The sequence below is a fragment of the Equus caballus genome, chromosome 27 (assembly GCF_041296265.1).
Source record: "Equus caballus isolate H_3958 breed thoroughbred chromosome 27, TB-T2T, whole genome shotgun sequence".
NCBI classification, from domain to species: Eukaryota; Metazoa; Chordata; class Mammalia; order Perissodactyla; family Equidae; genus Equus; species Equus caballus.
The window spans coordinates 15,005,038-15,017,734 of NC_091710.1; positions in this window are offsets into that span (position 1 = coordinate 15,005,038).

Sequence of the window (12,697 nt, forward strand, 5' to 3'; positions counted from 1 at the left end):
TCCTCTCCAAGACTTGTTGTTTCCTGTCTTATTTATTATAGCCATTCTGACGGAAATGAGGTGACGTCTCATTGTAGTTTTGTTTTGCATTTCCCTGATGTTGAACATCCTTTCATGTACCTGTTGGCCATCTGTATATCTTCGTTGGAGAAATGTCTGTTCAGATCTTTTGCCTATTTTCTAATTGGATTGTTAGTTTCGTTGTTGTTGAGATGTATGAGTTCTTTACATATTTTTGGATATTAACCCCTTATCAGATATATGCTTTGCAAATATCTTCTCCCAATTGTTAGGTTGTCTTTTCATTTTGTTGATGGTTTCCTTTGCCATGTGGAGGCTTCTTAGTTTGATGTAGTCCCATCTGTTTATTTTTTCTACTGTTTCCCTTGCCTGGTCAGACATGGTACTTGGAAATATGCTGCTAAGACCAATGTTGAACAGCATAGTGCCTATGTTTTCTTTGAGAAGTTTCAAGGTTTCAGGTCTTACCTTCAATTCTTTAATGCATTTTGAGTTGATTTTTGTGTATGGTGTAAGGTCATGATCTACTTTCATTCTTTTGCATGTGGCTGTCCAGTTTTCCCAATACCATTTATGGAAGAGACTTTCCTTTCTCCATTGTATGTTCTTGGCTCCCTTGTTGAAAATTAGGTGTCCATAGATGTGTGGGTTTTTTATTCTGTTCCATTGATCTGTGTGTCTGTTTTTGTGCCAGCACCATGCTGTTTTGGTTACTTTGTAGTATATTTTGTAGTATATTTTGAAATCAGGGAGTTTGATACCTCCAGCTTTGTTCTTTGTTCTCAGGGTTCCTTTGGCTATTTGGGTCTCTTGTTCTTCCATATAAATTTTGGGATTCTTTGTTCTATTTCTGTGAAAAATGTTTTTGGAACTTTGATAGGGATTGCATTGAATCTGTAGATTGCTTTAGGAAGTATGGACATTTTAATGATGTTAATTCTTCCAATCCAAGAGCACAGAATATCTTTCCATTTCTTTGTGTCTTCTTCAATTTCTTTCAACGTTTTATAGTTTTCAGTGTACAGATCTTTTGCCTCTTTGATTAAGTTTACTCCTAGGTATTTTATTCTTTTTGTTACAATTGTAAAATGGGATTGTATTCTTTTTTTATTTTTATTTTTTTTTAAAGATTTTATTTTTTTCCTTTTTCTCCCCAAAGCTCCCCGGTACACAGCTGTATATTCTTCGTTGTGGGTCCTTCTAGTTGTGGCATGTGGGATGCTGCCTCAGCGTGGTTTGATGAGCAGTGCCATGTCCTCGCCCAGGATTGGAACCAATGAAACACTGGGCCGCCTGCAGCAGAGCGCGTGAACTTAACCACTCGGCCACGGGGCCAGCCCCATGGGATTGTATTCTTAATTTCCTTTTATGCTACTTTGTTGTTAGTGTGTAGAAACACACTGAACTTTGTATGTTGATTTTGTATCCTGCAACTTTATTGTATTCATTTACTATTTCTAAAAGTTTTCTGGTGGATTCTTTAGGGTTTTCTCTATATAAAATCATATCATCTGCAAATAGTGACAGTTTCACCTCCTCCTTTCCAATTTTGATCCCTTTTATTTCTTTTTCTTGTCTGATTGCTCTGACTAGCACATCAAATACTATGTTAAACAAGAGTGGTGAAAGTGGGCATCCTTGTCTGGCTCTTGCTGTTAGAGCGATAGCTTTCAGTTTTTCTCCATTAAGAATGATATTAGCTGTGGGTTTGTCATATATGGCCTTTATTATGTTCAGGTACTTTCCTTCTATATGCATTTTATTTAGAGTTTTTATCATAAATGGATGCTGTATCTTGTCAAATGCTTTCTTGGCATCTGTTGAGATGATCACGTCACTTTTATTCTTCATTTTGTTAATGTGGTGTATCACGTTGATTGATTTGCGGATGTTGAACCATTCCCGCATCCCTGGAATAAATCCCACTTGATTGTGGTGTATGATCTTTTTAATGTATTGTTGTATTTGATTTGCTAGTATTTTGTTGAGGACTTTTGCATTGATGTTCATCAGTGATATTGGCCTGTAATTTTCTTTTTTTGTGTTGTCCTTGTCTGATTTTAGTATCAGGGTAATGTTGGCTTTTTGGAATGAGTTGTGAAGCTTCCTCTCCTCCTCAATATTTTTGGAAGAATTTGAGAAGAATAGGTGTTAGGTCTTCTTTGAATGTTTCATAGAATTCACCAGGGAAGCTGGTCAGGGACTTCTTTCTAAAGTCCTTGGGCAATCACCTAACCTCTCTGTGTCTCAGTTTCTCAATCTGTAAAATGGGAATGACAATACTTACTCCACAAAGTGGTTGAGAGAATTAAATGAGATAATTATATAAAGTATCTAGCATGGATCCCAGAGCAAATGTTCAATAAATGACAATCATTTTATTCTTCCTTTCTTCTATGAGACTGTGTTCTTTCCCTCACTCTGACTGATGAGACAGTGACAAAGCTGTGGGATCCCATGAAGGACTGTTCACCAAGGAAGGTGGAGTAGATAAAGGGGATACATGAGTTTCATGCCCAAGCATAAAATATGATAGAATACGGAAATCAGGAACTTCATAGGAAGTTATCTGAGAAAATATCCAGGAGAATACTGTAAAGGTACTATGAAGATGCAGCTGTAGCTGTAAATGTTTTGTGGATTTAATATAGTAATAGTCTTAATTTCAATAAAATGACAAATGCATATTTATGGAGAGCTTCCTATGTGCCAGGCATCACGCTTGGCTCAGCTGCCACAGATCAACTCATTTAATCCTCACAACAATGTGAAATAAAACAGTCTATAATGCCTCATCTCAAACTCTAAAATAAAAAAATCTCTGCAAACGAAAACTTGGAAATAATTGATTCAGCAGCAAAATCTGACCTGAACTGACATGAGGCTATTTTCAGTCTTTACTTATCTCACTTAAAGTGAATGTTCATGCATTTTGCAGTAGAAATCTTAATATTTGGTCATGGGGTGTTTCTCAGACCCCCTGGGGTAATGTTCCATATTGCCATTCTAAAAAGTCTCCAAATTCCAAAATTCACCTGATCTCTAGGATTTCAGACAAGGTAGGGGGTGCTTTTGAAAAGAGCCAACATTTACTGAGAACTCGCTGTGTGCCAGGTTTGGGTCCAAGTCTCTACTTACATTGACTCCTTTATCCTCACAATAATCCGCAGAGGCAGATGCATTTGTCATCCTTCCTGCTTTATAGCTGAGGCGACTGAGGGTCAGAGGTCAGGGAGCCCAACGGTACCAGCTAGCAATTCCGAAACACAGAATTTGAACCCAGGCGGTCTGGACCTGGGACACTTTAGCTTAGCTACTACACACACTGCCTTATTTCTATTACTGTAATTGCTATCCTCATTCTGTAGCTGAAAATTCTAAGAATTGAAGGGTAAGTAATTTTCTCTAAGAAAAAGTGTCTGTGTGATCTCAGGGAAGGTACTTAAGCTCTTCGTGTCTCAGCTGTCCCTTCTGTAAAGTGGGGGTAATGAAAATACATACCACACAGGATTGTCACAGGAATTAAGTGAGTTTAAGCAGTTGGAGCAGCGCCTGACACACTGTATGAAATCACTACCTTTTAGCTCTTACTATTGTTACAATCAGGTCATGCAGATGCTAGTAGGGAGGAGGAGGATATGAGGAAAGTCAGTTCTCACACAAAGATTTACTTTGGAGGAGGTAAAAAGGATAATATTTTTTATATAGTAAGTCAGTGTTTCCTTTATTTTTTGTTCCCTAGTCCCTAGGTGTTTAGTGGCTGCCCTATCTGTTAAATCAATGACATTTATTGCTTCAGAGTGAGAGCACGTACAGAACAAAGAGGCCTTTTATTCCTCTTTGAGTCCTCAAGTTGACATGTTTTTATCCATTGCAAGACTTAAGTCTCATTTTTAAAGAACAAGAGTGTTTTATAAATTCCAAAAGCTTCATTTTACAATGAAAAGTCTGGGCTCAGTTCACTCAATTCCTATAGAGCTGTATTTACAAGATGCTATAGTGTAAAGAGAACAGAGACTACTGCAAGGGAAGTTTCCTTATGACAGGAAGGTGGTTCTCTTTCTCTAAGATGACTAGGATTTGGAAAATGGAGGAAGAGAAGTGAGAGAGTATAGATATGAGTGATCTACTCACTTCCTTGGGTGCCAGTGCCCTGGGGAGAGGGAAGAGGGAATGCTCTGAGCGCCTTAGCAAAGCCCTGCATTCAGCTTTGTGTTGGTTCGTGTAGTCTCTGGGCAGAAGAGCCGTGTTTGAGGAAGTGTTTGAAGGCTGCCTCAGAGAATTCTGCATCCTGGTGCATGGTGTGGAAAATCAGCTGACGGCTCTTGGGTCTCCCACGAGGGTCAAAGATTTGAGACAACCAGTAGAACAGACAAGAACCACTATGGGGACCTTAGGATGAGGGAACACAACAAGATCCAGCGGCATCAATAGCAGATGACACCATGGAACAAGACCAGATCAGTCAGACCTCAGGACACACTGGTGGAGGCTATCCAGTGACGAGGGAGGGAAGGGAAAATTCCAGCAGAAGAGAGCATGTGGACCAAAGATCTCTCCTACACCACCATGCTGGCCCGAACCCAGAAGCCAGCTGTAGAGGAAAGAGAGAGAAGTCTCTGTACAAGAGGAGAAACTGTTGTGACCAACTTAATTTTAAAATATTTTGGGAAAAAAATAAGTCAATTAAAAAAGGTGAGTTAATTTTATTTGGCCAATTTTATTTATTTTTTCCTGTTAGTAGAAGGAATTGGACTCCAAAGGACATGTGAGATTAAATAATAAAGGCAGCTACTTTTTCTTTCTTTTTCTTTCTTTCTTTCTTTCTTTCTTTCTTTCTTTCTTTCTTTCTTTTTTTATACAGCTTAAAGTAACTTTCAATTCTATTGTACTTCAAAAGATTAAATCTCAACATTTTCTAAAACCAAACTCCATTCTAAGTTAAGTCAGAATTTGGCCACAAGAGGTAATAAGGATATGGAATTACCCTCTGTCCATAAACAACTAGAAAACTAGACACATTTTAGGAAACAACTATTTTAAGATACTCGATGGTGGGCAGCACAGGGCTATAATCCTGGAGGAAAGAAAAACAAATGAGGTGAACCCTATCTTTGCCCAGGTTTTCTGCCTGGAAGTAATTTCTACTGAAAGTACAGGAAGGGGAATCCAAACAAAGCTTGGGTATGTCATTGAGTTGAGATGGAAATCATCATTTGGGGAAGCCGAGGCATCTAGAATTTGTGGTGCAGACTTCCTAAGAGAAGGGGGCTATGCAGAAGTGCCCCAGGTATCTTCACAGGAGTCCCATTGAGTCTTTGGCTGAATATCAATTTATAAGTACGTCCTTGGACAATTTCAGGGAAAACAACAATTGTTAGGGAGCTGCAACATGAACAATTCCTAGAGCTCACAGAGGTCTGAGAATCATTCAAGTTTCCACAAGCCAAAGTAAAGAGACCCTCATGAATAGATGATGCATTTAGTAGAACCCCCAGAAGAGCTTCGCCTTAAAAGTGGGGCTAAATGAGCACTAAAAGATCTCAAAAAGAGAGCTTTTCCCGTGTTGCTGCCCCGGCTCCCGGTCCCTCCCTCACGTGAGCCTCTGTTCCCTACACAGCAAGCTGAGTCATCATCTCTCCCCCGGCGGCGGGGCTGGACGGCGTACACTGTTTGCTGACCTCTGTTCTCCTAGGACATGGGCTGTGGCGATATCAAGTCCTCCCGCCTCCTCTTCCTGTTCTCCCAAGGAGGGCTTCCCATGTCTCCTCAACCTTTGTCCCTAGCCACGTTTCAGTGGACCACAGGTAGACAGACTCAGGGTTAAGAGGGGGAAGCCTGGTAGGGAGGCACGCAGAGGCTGTGAAAAGCCTTCCTTCTGCTGTCCCCCACTGATAGACGGGGTTAGGTCTGGACTGTGGAGACGGCACAAGAAACTTGATGTTTAGGGCAGTGGCCTCTGTGAAATACATATATATATATATAGGGGTTCTTGTTTCTCTACATCCCAGATAGGGCAGGAAGGGGTCTAGCTCCAGCTATCTTTCCAACCACTCAAGTCAATGGGTAGGGGGGTCCGGGGTATGTGGGATGGCATCTAGCCCCTGATGATGCCCAGCTGTGCAGAACCTGGATCTGGTCCAACAGGCCTTGACTGGATCAAACTGGCACACACTGGTCCTGCGGAACAGACTGCACATGCGCAAATGCTCTCAGCAGACCCTGGGTCCCCAGGTGGCAGAAAGCAGGGCAGGGCAACAGGTACTGATACCCGCCTGCTGAGGAGCAAGGTCTCAGCAACAGGAAGGCACCCGTTCCTTCCCGCTATCACAAGTGACGGGCTGTGGGACAGGAGACCACCCGAATGGGAGTGGCTGGCTGACAGCCCTCTGGCTCGTGAGGCAGGCTGCTGGACCCAGTCTGTCTTTGCCGCATCACCAAGGAGGCACCCTCCAGACACTGCCTGCTCCTGTGCCACGCAAACCAGGGCCTTGCCAACCTCACCTGCCCACTGCCTGCTGGGGCCAAGGTGTGTCTGGCATCCTAGCCATGCCTGCCCCGGGGGAAAAAATCAGACAGTCTTGGGAGCAACAGGGAGAGGGTTGTGATAACACTTGGTGATGGAATGTTCCAAGAAAGGGGGGTAAGGGTACAACGATGGGGATTTGTTTCTTGTAAGAGACTTAAAAGTTCGGGCTATATGAATGGAGATAAAACATGCATACACTCTTGGAGTAAATTTACTTAGCAAATCCATGACATTTTTAGGAAAATATTAATGGTCTTTAGGAGAATAGAAAGGAAAACTGAATTTCTGGCAAAACACCATTTCTAGCTGTTACTGCTCAACTCTACAAAACACCTATGTATTGGGCTTTATCCTCCTTCACTTCAGTGCCTCAACCCCGGTTCCCACGGGGAGGGGCACACTGTAAGTGAAGTCTACAGGTCTCCGTCCCTCTATAGGAGTTTGATGTTTGTCAGGACTTTCCTTTCTGTCATTTCACGTCACTCACAAGGTGGGAATGGGCGCTGGGGTGGGTGGGAAGGTCAGGTTGGTGTGATCAAATGCAAATAAAATTCATAGAACCAAGAAGATAAAAAAACAAAACAAAACAAAAAGCGGGGTCCAGAGTTCATTCAAAACAGCATCCAGAGGGGTGTCAGGAATTGAAAGATGACATGGGGAAGAGGGAGAGGTGGGGGGTGGTTGAAAGGACAGGCCCACGTCCAACAGCCAGGAGGGTCACAGTGGGAGCAGAAGCCATGCCTGGCAAAGCCAGTGAGAAAAAGATCTGGGTCATGAGGCACCTACAATCCTGGTTCAGCTCTTTATTACTTAGGCACCATGTTGAGATCCAGAACAAAGAAGGAGAAATGTCACAAAGGCAAAGGGAAATTTAGGAGTAGCTGTAAACTAGGTAAGATAGGGGGCTATTTTGACAATGAATTGGACTGAATTAGGACTTATATGGACCAGCTCTTGCTTTTAAGCTATAAGCTATTTATAAGTAAACTACTATTTCCTATTTTGCTTTCCGTTCCTAGCTTCTAGAACTCTTATCAACAAATAAATAGGGCTGTGTTCTCTCTATTGCTTTATAACGGCTTCATGTTTGTGCTCTTCCCGCATCCACTGGGCTTAAAGTACCAGAACTAGATAGAAGGGAAATTTTTTCAGAAATCAACATGAATTAAGGAAGTATGTCTTGATTTGTGTTTCACAATGGAGATATTTGTTATTACTTTTTTTTAGCCGCATGTTGATTTTGGGATCCTAAAAAGGATACAGATTTTGTTTTCCCTATTTTAGAACGCCACATGAATGACTTATGGTGTTGGTGAAATGCTCTCTATAACACCACAAGGAGTCTTCTTAGTTAAAAGCAACAAACCAGGGGCTGGCCCCGTGGCCGAGTGGTTAAGTTCGCGCGCTCCGCTGCAGGCGGCCCAGTGTTTCGTTGGTTCGAATCCTGGGCGTGGACATGGCACTGCTCATCAAACCATGCTGAGGCAGCGTCCCACATGCCACAACTAGAAGGACCCACAACGAAAGAATATACAACTATGTACTGGGGGGCTTTGGGGAGAAAAAGGAAAAATAAAATCTTTAAAAAAAAAAAGCAACAAACCATATTGATGAGTGAATTTGCTTCTTCAGTGATTTCTGTGGACAGAGAGTCTGAGGCAGGGGAAGAAGGATGCACGAGAATGTTCGGATCTGTAAGGTGCTTTGTGAACACACGAGGCTGCTCACCTGTGGCTCCATGACAGGGGTTGATATCAGTGGTGGGGAAATTTCAGCTTTTCCTCAGTCTAAGAAGAAATTTAATTAAAGGTATATGGAGCTTTGGGTAATAGTAGACAGCAAATCTTAGAATGAGATCTTGAAAAATTTCATACTTTGCATTTTGTTTTTGAGTAAAAGGCAGATTGAATGCAAGAGTCTCTATTTGAAGGGTGTCTTATTATGGGACAGTTTGAATTTGCTGTGGTCAGGGTCTGTGCAAGTATTCATGGCATCGTGTACTTCGCAGGACTGGAAGGGCCTTCAGAAGTGAGCTAGGTAATAGAAGGGTCTGATCTCCAGCAGGATCTCATCTTCCATTCCAAAAGCCAACGTAGCAAAAGTAACTGATTCAAGCACACTTACAGAGAATGCTTTCCGCGCCCCTTTCCCCTCATTTTTTGAAAGACCAAAGTGATCTTTCAAATTCCAAGGTCTTAACACCTTATATAAATGAAAATGTATGTAAACCCACATCTTACCTGCCTGAGACAGGTGAGTACTGTTAAATACCCTTTAGAGAGAAAGCATAAAGGTCAGCAGCTTGGCTGTGCCTTTAGCTACTTTCCTACTATCTCATCTTTCCCATCCAGGAGGAATCCTGCGCGATGTACTAAATCAGGGTAAGTGACTGAGCTGGATGATAACTAAAAAGTTTAGAGAGTTTGACTCATATGGTTATTGTGTGTATAAATCATGTGTTTTATGAACCTTAATGATATGTGATAAAATCTCATAAACATTTATAGAAGTACTCAAGTCACCTTAGATTAGATAGTGAAGTTTTAATTAAAATTTCCCTACATTTGCCCTTAGACTTCCTGGTTGATTTCTTGGAATCCTGGCAGCTTCTGAGCAAGTTTTCTCAAGGCTCTGAGTCAGTAGTTATGTCTTTTTTTTTTTTTTAAAGATTTTATTTTTTCCTTTTTCTCCCCAAAGCCCCCCGGTACATAGTTGTGTATTCTTCGTTGTGGGTTCTTCTAGTTGTGGCATGTGGGACGCTGCCTCAGCGTGGTCTGATGAGCAGTGCCATGTCCACGCCCAGGATTTGAACTAACGAAACACTGGGCCACCTGCAGCGGAGCGCGCGAACTTAACCACTCGGCCACGGGGCCAGCCCCAGTAGTTATGTCTTTTAAGAATTCAATCAGTAATTTCATCCTTGTTCTGAATATGTTTCCATTATAAACAGTTATGCACGTACACACCAACACACACACATCCATACATAAAAGACTGCATCGCTCGTAAACTATTTTTGCCTTATTCAAGAGCCAAGACTGAGTACTATCAAGGAGCAGATAGTTCTCCAAAAAGTTATAAGGGAAAAACTTCGATTTTAAAGGGAAATAATTATTCATTAAACTTTCAGAAAATTCTCAAGCTATATAATTCACCCTTAAGTTGAAAGAATGGCAAAATTTAATACCATGAATTTTTATCTTATTTTTTCCTGTATTCCATGTAGGAAAAACCAATAGATTTAATCTGGTGTCATTTTGCTTATTCTAATAAGTGAATTATAATAACATCACTTATATTCCTATTCTCTTATACTACATTTGTGAGTCGTTCATTTACAATATATCTTTGTTGTGATTTCTCACAGGTTCTTCATGGAATGTGCTATTTCATTTCTAGATATCTGGTTGTATTTAAATGCCTCCTTCTTTCCTGTTCAAATAGTAACTTTTTCTCCTTCAATATTCTGCAGAGGAAGTAAGCAGCTTCTCATAGGTTAAAAAATTTAAATGTGTCTTCAGGACATTCATGGGGAAAGGAAGGAGGAACTCTGTCACTGTTTTAGCAGTAAAGTACTTAAAAGAAGTAAGTCTGCAGCAAAACTATTTGTTGTGAAGCCCACTTAGAGATAACCCAATCGCTCTATAACTATATTGCTATAAAAAAGAGCAAAACGCAACAAGAAGTTAAGATAAATAACTCTCTCTGAAACTCATCATGTTCTGATTTATGTTAATAAACATCAGTCAGTTTCCAGCTTAGATTTTTAAATTACAAAAAGGAAATTTGTTTGAGATGCTTTTTATATTATATTTGGAAAACATAGAATGGTTTTAGAATAGATTACATTTAGAATATATTTTTGTTTCCTTGCTTGAGGAGATAGTTGAGAAAAAATAAATAGCAATTGTCTGCATAGTTACCCTCCAGCAGCTAGGTCTTAGAAACAGTGCTCCGTCCTTGCTAAGCTTTCTGTACTTTCTGCTGCTGGGGAGACACTAAGGGTGGACAGCGAGGGACAGAAAGAAGAGAATGCCCCAACTTCTCTTCTTGTCTCCGTCTGTTGCTTCCTGTCAGCCAAGTGACCAAGTCATGTTTCTTCCCACCTGCAGCACCCTGAAATGAAGCTGTCAGAGAGAGCTCCCTGAATAGTCACAAACTGATAGCCTCTAGGTCATATCAGAGTGTTCTTGTTTTATTTTTTTAACTTAGTTTTGCTTTTTTCATTTTTGTTGTTGCTTATTTTAAAGTAAACTCTGTATTCAAGTACATGTTATTCTTTGATACAGAATAATACACAAATCAAAGTGTGCAGCTTAAGGAATTGTCACAAAGTGAACACCTTTATGTAATTAACACCCAGTAATTAATTGCCAAAACTGACAAACTGAGATATTACTATGTAAATATCCAGCTTCCTGATTTCTTTTGAAAAGTTGGAAAATCTCATAATATTGAGCCCACATTTCCACTAGCATCAGTCAGCTAAGCTGAAAAGCATCTGGTCCTTTGAGTGGAGAACATGCTTTCCATTTTTTCACAGACCGTACACTCCCTAATATCCCCCACCTGTGAAGGGAAGTGTTGATTGCTGTTGACAAGTACAAATAGTGAAACTTAGGATGACTGTAAAGTTGTGATCAAGAACTGACAGTACAACAAAATTGTGAGAGGAATTTAGGATCCACTGGAATGTTACTAAAATGACAAACATTTTGATTGAACTGGACAAAATGGGATCTAAAAAGAATGCAGATTCTAATTGGTCAGCAATTATGTGAATTGGAAATGATCACATCATGGAGAAAGTTGGCTGGAGACTGAGTGGAGGTTACAAATTCCAAATGCCTGAATCACATTGTCTGCTTGGACGTTGGTCTACTGAGAGGTGTGAGGTTTTGCCACGTTCTGTAGTGATTCTCAGATTATGGTATGTGCCTTTAGTTGTGCAACTATATTTTCACTCCTTCGGATGTATATTATTCCAATAATCAGGTTTTATAGTCCCAATCAGAATCTCCCAATGGTATCCACTCCATGAAAAGTAATTAGCTACTTCACATTAACCCTAGCTGGTGAATGGGATAAGTTTTATCAGTGGCAGTTTGCTAATTACTAATTCTGGTTGTAGTATTGAGTATTGTGTGACTATTCAGCAATAGCTCACACACTCCAGCCCCTTTCTCTGTTCTAATACTGATTTTTGTTCAGGTAATTTAACCTTTTTCCCATGGCCAGATGCTTTCCTAATCCAATTATGGTACTCCCTTTCTTCCTGGCTGTTCATATTTTAGCAATAGGTATGTTACATTTCTGGTCAATGAGCCATGAAGTGGAATCTTCTGGAGGATTTAGGGAAAAATTTTGTAACAATGAAAAGAGACACAGGAAAAGATAGTATTTTTATTGGATATTACTTTGTCTGGTTACGATAATAAGGCAGTCAGCCTGAGGACAAGTCTACACCCTAAAAAACACAATATGGGCAAGTGGAAAGATCCTTGGTCCTTGATGTTGTGGAGGCCTTGAATTAAGCAGCCCTGGAGCTGCTTCGACTCAGACTTTCTTAGATGAGAGAATAAATTTCCTAAGGTTTCAGCTAGTTAAGCCAGGATTTTCTGTTTCTTGTACCTGAGGTTTTTCTAATTAATACACTCGGGAAATATTTCATTAGCGATTGATTTACAGTTGAAGGATTTGTCAGCTTAAGAATAGTCTTTATCTCAGCCTGTCCCACAAAATATACTATCCTAGAAAGGAGAGCAAAAATTGGATGACGGTAGAAAGATAAAATAGTGTGTTAAGGTAAAAATAAAAAAAATATAAAGATGTGGCAGTAACCTAAACCAAGAGTCAACCTATTCTAACAAATTCATTCAGATTAAAAATGTAGAAGCAGGGGCCGGCCCAGTGGTGCAGTGGTAAAGATCATGTGCTCCATTTTGGTGGCTGGGGGTTTGCTGGTTCAGATCCTGGGTGCGGGCTTATGCACTGCTTATCAAGCCATGCTGTGGCAAACATCCCACATACAAAGTAGAGGAAGATGGGCATGGATGTTAGCTCAGGGCCAATCTCCCTCTGCAAAAAAAAAGAGGACGATTGGCAGTGGATGTTAGCTCAGGGCTAATCTTCCTCAAAAAAAAAAAA